Genomic DNA, 9,962 nt, shown 5'->3' with positions numbered 1-9,962 from the left:
TCCGATCCTTGAATCTCAACAAGCCCAAATCAGACACTGTATAATCTCTGGATACTCCAGCCAAAACATCCTCTCTAATCTTGATCAGTTGTGGATCACCCAATTGACCCTCTTTTATCCTCTCCAACAGTGTAGACTGTAGCGTAATATTGGCCAACCGGCCCACCATCAACTCTATACCAGCTTTGGTCATATCCTCTGCTAACTCTCTGGCTATCAGCCTCGCACTATAAATCTGGCTCGGACCCTTCCGGCTTACAGCATCAGCTACCACGTGGGCCTTTCCTGGATGATACAAAATCTCACAATCATAATCTTTTACTAAATCCAGCCAACGCCTTTGTCTCATATTCAGGTCTTTCTACATGAAGAAGTATTTCAAGCTCTTGTGGTCAGTGTAGATCTCACACTTCTCCCTATAAAGGTAATGCCTCCATACCTTTAAAGTAAAGACCACAGCTGTCAACTCTAAATCATGAGTGGGATATCTCTGTTCATACTCCTTCAGTTGATGTGAAGCATAAGCAATCACCTTGCCTGATTGCATCAAAACACAGCCCAAACCTTGATGTGAGGCATCACAGTATATCACAAACTTCTCATGATTTATTAAAAGGCTCATAAATGGAGCTGTAATCAATCTCTGCTTCAATTCCTAGAAGTTGTTCTCATACCTGCTGACCACACAAACTTCTGATTCTTGCGTTTCAACTCAGTCAATGAAGTAGAAATCTTAGAGAACCCTTCCACAAAACATCTATAATAACCTGCCAAACCAAGGAAACTTCTAACCTCAGAAGTATTCTGTAACACCCTGGATAGCAAAGACTATTACACTGTGTGTTTATAAAGGTGCAGGACTTGCTAATCAAGTCATTTAGTTAAAAATGTGTTTGCTAAAATCATTAATGCGCTAGGGTTAAAAGGTTTTGGTCTCAAAAGATACTTTTCATATAACTTAACATTTTTACACATGGGATCCCAAAAGAAACAGCGTTTAAAAGTCAGTTTACAAAATTTCTAGAGCACAAACAACCACTAGCCATTCTAAAGGCAAAACAGACGTTTATGGTTCTCCTGTCCCTGTCTCCCCTCAACCGTGTCGGCTGAGCAGTTGTTCATGTACATTATGCTCCCAGAGCTCCCTGAGTCAAGACTGGTCAAGCTTGCCCTTGCCTTTACATGCACCATGAAGTACCCGTGAGCCAAGGCCTAGCAAGAAAACATCACATTATATAACAAACACTAGTAACAATTTAATAACCCTTTAAGCATGAACATGTACTTAACATTCCACACTAATCACATAGCATGTAGATACATCCAATGATTCAACCAATTAACACTCAGCTATTCAGCATGACAAATCCACCAACCAATAATAACGATCAAGTCATATGATAGTCAGGGTCGACACCTTAGGTCGCACCCTCTGTTTACCCCACTGACTCCAGCCCGCTTAAACCGAGCTCAGTGCGTAATAAGCTGTCCTCAGCTACCAGTGGCCGAGCCGCGCCCTGTGCGCTAATGTAAACTCTGGCACTCTTAGGCCGTTTGTCTACTATTTACATGGCATAATACCATCCTTTATAAAGCATACAAAACAAGGAACCCTTAGTCCCATTACAAATCCACAACCGGGTGCAGTTTTCTTACCTTTAATTTCCAAACACTCTAATTACGAGAAATGCCCCTTGAGCACAATCCGTCTCCCGGGCTGTAGCTTTTACCTAGTCACAACCAAGATAAGGGATTCCATTAATATTCGAATAAAGGTTTCTGGGTAAAGTTCTAGCTTCTGGGTCATCGAATTCCACCAAGCACGGTGGTGGAATCGATCCCGAGCACCCTAGGTTAGGTTACCACGCTTAAAACCTCCAAATAACCAAAAATTCCCTTAAGGGCCGCGGCCCGCCCCCTAAAATAGAGGCTAGGCCTCTCTGGTCATAGACATGTGTCGCGGCCCTGCCTTGTGGCGCCGCGGCGCTTCCCTGCCACAAAGCCTCCCTGGCTCTTCTTTGCTCTGCAGGGCCGCAGCACTCTAGAACAGAGTCGCGGCCCAGCCCCTCGTGCCCAGAAAATCCACCATTTTTAACATCCCAACCTTGCTCAAAACCACCCAAAACCATCCTAATTCCAAAACCCATTGATCACAAAAATTCTAACATGATTCCAGCAACATAATCCAGCAAAGACCTAGCTTAGAAACTCATCAAAATCCCATTTCAATTTCTGAAACCCAAAAGCTCAAGAACACAAAAACCAGCCATGAAAACACCAGAATTCAAACATTAGATCATAAATTCGAGCTTACCTTCACTTCAGAACCACTTCTCTAGGCAAATTCTGAGCTAACTCCCAAGCTTTCTGCCTTAATTCAACCTTGAAATTAAGAACCTAAGAACTCTTAGAATTTCAGCCCCAAAATCTCATAATCAACTGATCAAAATGTAATTCAATGCTTACCTTAGTTTCTAGTTTGATTCCCTAGCTTCCACTAAGTTAATCCTCCAAATCCTTAGCTCAAACCTCTGAATTCCTAGCCAAATCCCCCTTAGTTTCAGTGATTTTCCTTGAGAGAGAAGAAGAAAGAAGGAGAGAAAGAGGAAAGGGTTGGTTCCTTATGTTTCCACTATTTTCTAAGTTTTATCTATCTACCCTTAAGCAGTTAAATTAATCCCGAGGCTCGGGGTACCGGAAACGTCCCCGAGGGCAAAATGGTAAAATTCCTCAATATTCCCGCCTAAGCTTCCTAACCTCAAATATATCTCCGATTATTTATTTCCATAACTCGATAACCTAAATAATCATCTAATACTCGAAATTCCCCTTGACTTGCCCCAAGTCAAGTATTAGGTCCTGTTGTGACTTTCCTGCTAACTAGCTCCCTAGGATCGCCTCAAGTCACATGCTGCAGATTTACTCGCATAATAATGTGGTCCTCACAATTATAACATATAATCACATTTACGCCCTCAACGGGCTAAAATTACAAATATACCCCTTTAAGATAAACGGGGACTACATGCATACTAATACTCATAGACATGCATTTCATGTATATTCATATAACCATTCAAGCATGCTTATCTCATGATCATGCATTAAACTAATAAATTCACACATAAACCAATTATGCCCTCCCGGCACACTAATCAAGGCCCTTAAGCCTTATTAGTGATTTTGGGTCGTTACACATTCTTTGGCCTAGGCCAATCTCTGACTGCCTCAACCTTGGCTGGATCTACCTTAATCCCCTCCTTACTGACAATGTGCCCAAGGAAAGATACCTGAGATAATCAGAATTCACATTTCTTGAACTTTGCAAACAATATGTGCTCCCTCAATCTTTGTAGAACCAACCTCAAATGTTGCTCATTTTCTGACTTTGACTGAGAATAAACCAGGATACCATTGATGAAGACGATCACAAACTGGTCCAGATAATCCTTGAACACTCTGTTCATCAAATCCATAAAAGTAGCTGGGGCATTAGTCAATCCAAAGGACATGACTAAGAACTCATAATGCCTATATTTAGTGCGAAAAGCAGTCTTTGGTATGTCTCCTTCCTTGACCCTTAACTGATGATAACCAGAAATGAAGGTCTATCTTTGAGAATACCCTTTTACCTTGCAACTGATCAAACAGATCATCTATCCTTGGCAGAGGATACTTGTTCTTAATTGTTAACTTATTCATTTCTCTGTAATTAATGCACATCTTCAGAGAACCATCTTTCTTCCTCACAAACAGAACTAGTGCACCCCAAGGTGAGAAACTAGGTCTGATAAAACCCAAATCCAACAGCTCTTGCAACTGTACTTTCAATTCTTTTAACTCAGTTGGGGCCATTCTTTTAACTCAAAAGGAAGATGGTAACCTTTGAGTCTGAGGGTGAGGATGCCTTTGTATTTGTTGGCACTGTGCATGGACCCAGTTTCACCTAGGATATCAGCATTGAGGGCTAAAGACCTACTGCGAGGTGGTTGCATAGAATTCCTAGCCAGTGTGGTAGATACCACTCAGGTCGTGCCAGTGGGACCATAAGAGACTAGATTAGTCTGTGAGTTTCTGGATGTGTTTCTAGAGGATTTACCAGGGTTGCCGCCACATAAAGAGATAGAGTTTGTTATTGAACTGGCGTCAGGGACTGAGCCAGTGTCTAGGGCACCATACAGAATGGCCCTAGCAGAATTGAAAGAAATGAAGGTACAATTATAGGAGTTGTTAGACTTGGGTTTTATAAGACCCAATTTCTCTCCATGGGGTGCACCAGTCCTGTTTGTAAAGAAGAAAGACGGTTCTCTGAGGATGTGCATTGATTATAGGGAACTGAACAAGTATCATCTACTAAGGATAGATGACCTGTTTGATTAGTTGTAGGATAAGACGGTATTCTCAAAGATAGATCTTCGATCTGGTTATCACCAGATGAGGATCAAGGAGGGAGATATACCAAAGACTACTTTTTGTACCAGATACGGGCATTGTGAGTTTTTAGTCATGTCATTTGATTTGACTAATCTCTAGCTGCTTTTATGGATATAATGAACAGGGTGTTCAAAGATTATATGGATCGGTTTGTGATCGTCTTCATCGATGATATTCTGGTTTATTCTCAGTCAGAAGCAGAACATGAGCAACACCTCAGGTTGGTTCTACAGAGGCTGAGGAAACACAAACTGTATGTGAAGTTCAAGAAGTGTGAGTTTTGGTTACCACAAGTAACTTTCCTTGGTTATATTGTCAATAGAGATGGGATCACATTGTCAGCAAAATCGATGGTGTTTCGATGCTCTTGCGATCCAATCATAAAAACTTGATTTTTGGCCAAAACGATGCATTTTCCATGCAATTTCAATGCTCTTGCGATGCAATCATGAAACTTGATTTTTGGCCAAAACGATGCTTTTTCGATGCAAAATCGATGGTGTTTCGATCCAAAATCGACGGTATTTCGATGTAAAACCGATGATGTTTCGATGTTCTTGCGATGCAATCATGAAAACTTATTTTTTGGCCAAAACAATGCTTTTTCGATGCAAAATCGATGGTGTTTCGATGCAAAATTGATGGTGTTTTGATACGAAATCGATGATGTTTCGATGCTCTTGCGATGCAATCACGAAAACTTGTTTTTTGGCCAAAACGATGCTTTTTCGATCCTCTTACGATGCAATCATGAAACTTGATTTTTTGCCAAAATATTATTTTTTCGATGCAAAATCGATGGTGTTTCGATACTTTCGCGATGCAATCATGAAAACTTATTTTTTTGGCCAAAATGATGCTTTTTCGATGCAAAATCGATGTTTTTGCAATGCAATCATGAAACCTTGATTTTTTGCCAAAACAATGCTTTTTCGAAATAATTTTGATGCTATGCACTAAATTTGACGAAAACTTTGGAGGTTCATATTTATTCACTCAAATTTCCGTTTCAGATGATTTTTTAAAATTTTGGTATTTTTTCGAGATCTACAAGATTAAAATGAGAGAGAGAGAGAGTGAGCGAATGAGAGATATTAGAGAAAGAGAGTTCGAATTGAGAGAGAAAATAAATAATTGAATGTTAGGGGTATTTTTGTCTAAAATATTGAAATTGTCATTTATTTGGGATAGTAACTGATGTTGGCATATTAAAAAATTTCACCAAATTATCATGCATATAACATAGAATTTCTCTTTTGTTTTAGATGCACGTGAAAGTCACATGTGGGATGATGATGATGATCATGTTCCATTGAATTTAGTGTTTTCCGATTCCATGAATAAACAACATAAATCTCCCATGTGACCTACGTTTTACTCGTATAATCCCCACTAGTTCGCATGCCCTGTTACCATAAAAAATATTTAGAATCTCATATTTATTACACTATATAAAGTGTTGTATGTATAGACAATCACTTTTGATTTTACTTTCTCATTTTTAACTTAGTATTCTATTATCCTTAAATAGTAAAATACGTATGCCTCTTCTATTAATGGTTTGTTTTATTAATTTTAACATAATATTCTAAATATTTAAATAAATATACATTTAAAACTAATTAAAAATAAATATTTATTAATTATATCATAAACTTATAGAAATTCTAGCTAACTTCCTTACCTCAATTCTAAGCAAATTAACTAGCGGGATGCTTCACAACAAGCCTAGAATCACAACTCAAACATTCGTTTCAATATCAAGCAAGACTAAGCATACCCAACAAACATATATTACGTATGCATAGGTCATGCACATGTGACACATGTTGCATCTCAATCATAATCACAAAATCACACATAAAATCATAAAACAATAATCTCAATCTTACTGATGTAATCTCAACGAATGCCAAGCAACAAACATACATTTAATTTAAAGACGTATTTTGAATGTAAAACTAAACTTGCATTCGACATGCGTACGTGGGAAGGGTCTTAAAACGCGAGTAGAAGTTCGTAGATTTTAGTCCATTTATTTCTTAGTAATCTCATAATATTTTATTAAATAAAAAAATATGTTACCAACTTGATTTATACCGCAATGCTACATTAAAATTGTACTCAAAATTTTAATAAAAAGAGTTATTTTATTTTAGTTGCCATTTACCAAACATTAATTCCATTTATTATCTTAAATAAAATAAAACAAACTATAGTAACTCTTTTCTATTTCTTTTCTCACAAAATAATTAATTTAACAAAATTAATTAGTATTGAATAATTTGGCACTCACTCACTTTACCAAACAGATAATTTAAATATTTAACTTTGTAAAAATAGTGATATCTCAAGGTTACCACATATGAGTCATAACTAATAAGTTAGAAAAATTGATTAATACTCCAATTTATTCAAATAAAGATTACTTAGTCTCTTTTTAACAAAATATAGTGTCACTTAATTAACTATTTTACAAATAAAAATTGCATTATTAAGATTGAGAATTTACATTTCTAAAAGTGTAGAAAACAAAATTTTCATGTATAAAATCTAGGACTTAAATTATTTGAGTGTATACTTTATATTTTTAATTAAAAAGAAGTTTTCTATCAAGAAACTAAAAATTTCAGCGAGAATTTTATTATACTAATTTTAACAATTCCATTTGTAAGCATTTTTTTAAAATTAGTTTCTTTCTCAAATTATGAACAAAAAAAAAGATGCATGCATTTGATGAAGGAAAAATACATATTTTCATGTGAAATACTCCTTTTTTTGTATTTGTTTTAAAATGTAAATTATAAAACATGATTGGTTCTCTTGCAAAATTATATATATTTCCATAGAAAGCATAACAAAATCAGCAACCATAAAATTGAAACACATGCTTATATGCACCTCACACCACATTTAAACATGCAAAACTAACAATAACTCAAACAAGTCTAGGCCACAATGTACACCTATGTTTGAAACCCCTATCATGACTTTAGCATCAATTTTTGCAACTTTTATCATAAGACACCATTATCTCTCTAAACCACTATGCTCCTATTCTAATCTTTCATAAAGATATGTTCAAATAATTAAATAAATACATACATAAAACTCTTAACAATTTACAAGAAACATTAGGTTACAAAATATGGAAATAACACATATTCTACTCAAGCATGCTTCCTAATAAAACAAGAATACACCTATAATAATATCATGCAACAAGATCATGATTTCCAAAGCATTCCCTAGCCTAAATCCATTTTCTCAAAACAAAAACTAATCATTCCAAACCCATAACAAAACAAAGAGATCCTTAGCATGTTTCTAAAGTGCAAGTATCAAACTATATATACCATTTCATTATTCAATATAAAATATCTTGTCAAAACACAAACCAATATTACAAAGTCACAATCAAAATATAACAACAATCAAACAACAAAAAGGCTAGGAATTCTCATTACCTCTCTTGATAGAAATCAAATACCCAAAAATTATGGCCACTCTCTTAAACACAACTAGAGTTTTCAAAACCCACATCAAGAAAAGAGAAAAGAAAAAGAAAAAAATACTCTTAGAATTAATGGAAGAAGAAGAATAATGAAATCAACACTAAGAACCAATACTCACCAATAGGGATTTCGAAATCCCTAACTACCTCTTCCTCTTGCTTTCTTTCTCTCCTTCTTTCTTCCTTCCCTCTTCCATGATCTCTTTCTCTCTCCTCTCTCTTTTTCTCTCTAGGTGGGCGACTGTGGTATAGGGTTCTAAGATTCTAAGATTCTATTTATAGTGTACTAGGTTTTTCAATATGAAGAAAAGGCAACCTAATTTCTATTAATCCTTTATATCCTATAAACAATAAATAAAAAATAAAATCAAATAATAATTGTACTCGGCCAATTAAATCCCTTTGACAATTGACAGCACACTAACTTCTCTCTTTCCTTCCCTGGCACACCACACTAATACGGAAATGTCAAATTTTCGTAGTTCTAGGGTCTTGCCACTTGGGACTCAATTTTGACCCTTATTCGTTGCGTTTTAGGAAAACCTTTATTTCACAAAAGTTGTAGATATTTTAATTAGCTTTCTAATGGTTCTAAATTAGACATCTACAACTTAAGTTATAACTATTTTACAAAGGCTAGGTCCAGAGTTACAAGAACTCAAAAAATGGCAACTCTCTTCTTTGCTCACCACATCTCTCTTTGTTTCATTTTCACAATATGAACACTGCATTTCTAGAACCTTATCCCTTTAATTCACAATTCTACTTACTCAGAAATAACCAAGGACAACTAATAAAATCATCAAATAATATAATATTCATCCAAATAATATTGATTTTTCCTTTCATTTAGATGAAGAAAAGATGACAATGTATAATTAAGGAAAATTAATCTTTCCTTGCTCTTCCATGCTCACGCCACTTACTCTCTCTCTCTCTCTCTCTCTCTCTCTCTCTCTTACAAATTGGTTTCCATTCTCACACTTTGTGAATCACAACTTTTACAACTATCCCTCTTAATAGTTTTCTATAAATATGGAATTTACTAACATTTTCCACTATTTAGTCTAGGTTCATAGCATTCACTTGCATATGCTCACCATGCATGTCATGCACTTGCACACGCACAACCATGCATGTCTATCACTACTAACCATGCACACACATACATACAATCAAAGCTTAAGCACAATAATTTTTAAATTAATTAAATAAATAAAATAATTAAAAATCAATTCACACAATTAACACTTAACACTTAAATAAATAAAGTAAAATAACTAATCACTTCAACAAATAATAATAAAATAAAATAAAAAATTGGTGTGCTACATTTTATATATAATATTATTTATTTATTTGAAATTTATAGGACAATGATACAAATTTAATAAAAATAATTAATAAATTCTATAAATAAAACTAAACAAACGTGCATTACACGTTGTTTGTATCTAGTATATATATATATATAGCACTCTTAATGCTTTTCTACTCTACTTTTTTTAAATACATTGCCAAAACCTTTTTTTTTTTTTCTATTTTACATCAAACATTTACATTGCATCATACATCAGTTTCTCTATATTTTTTCTACATCATTTAATTTTTTTTTAATCATTAAAATACTAAAATATGAAAGAGAAAGAAACAAAATAAATAAAATACAATTAACATAGAAAGAGAAAGAAAGAAAAAATAATAAAAATAATTTTAACTCAATGAATAATTATCTTTGCATGTGGAGTAATATTATTCATTAAGGTAAAAAATGTGTAAAAAAAACTCAAATTTAGCTCTTCCATTGGAAGCTCATTTGTACCATTTTCTCTATATTTTAGAAAATTAGCTAGTTTAAGTGCTCTTATATATAGCACTTCCATTAGAGGAGGGATAGTAGCTATATAGCTAAAATATAGCTCAAAACTCTTAGAGCACTCACATTAGAATAGCTAAAATATAGCTAAAAAATGCTAAAACTTAACTCCATCATATGTATTTTAGAGCTAAAACT

This window comes from Humulus lupulus, chromosome X (assembly GCF_963169125.1).
Source record: "Humulus lupulus chromosome X, drHumLupu1.1, whole genome shotgun sequence".
NCBI lineage: Eukaryota > Viridiplantae > Streptophyta > Magnoliopsida > Rosales > Cannabaceae > Humulus > Humulus lupulus.
This window is presented reverse-complemented; position numbering follows the sequence as displayed.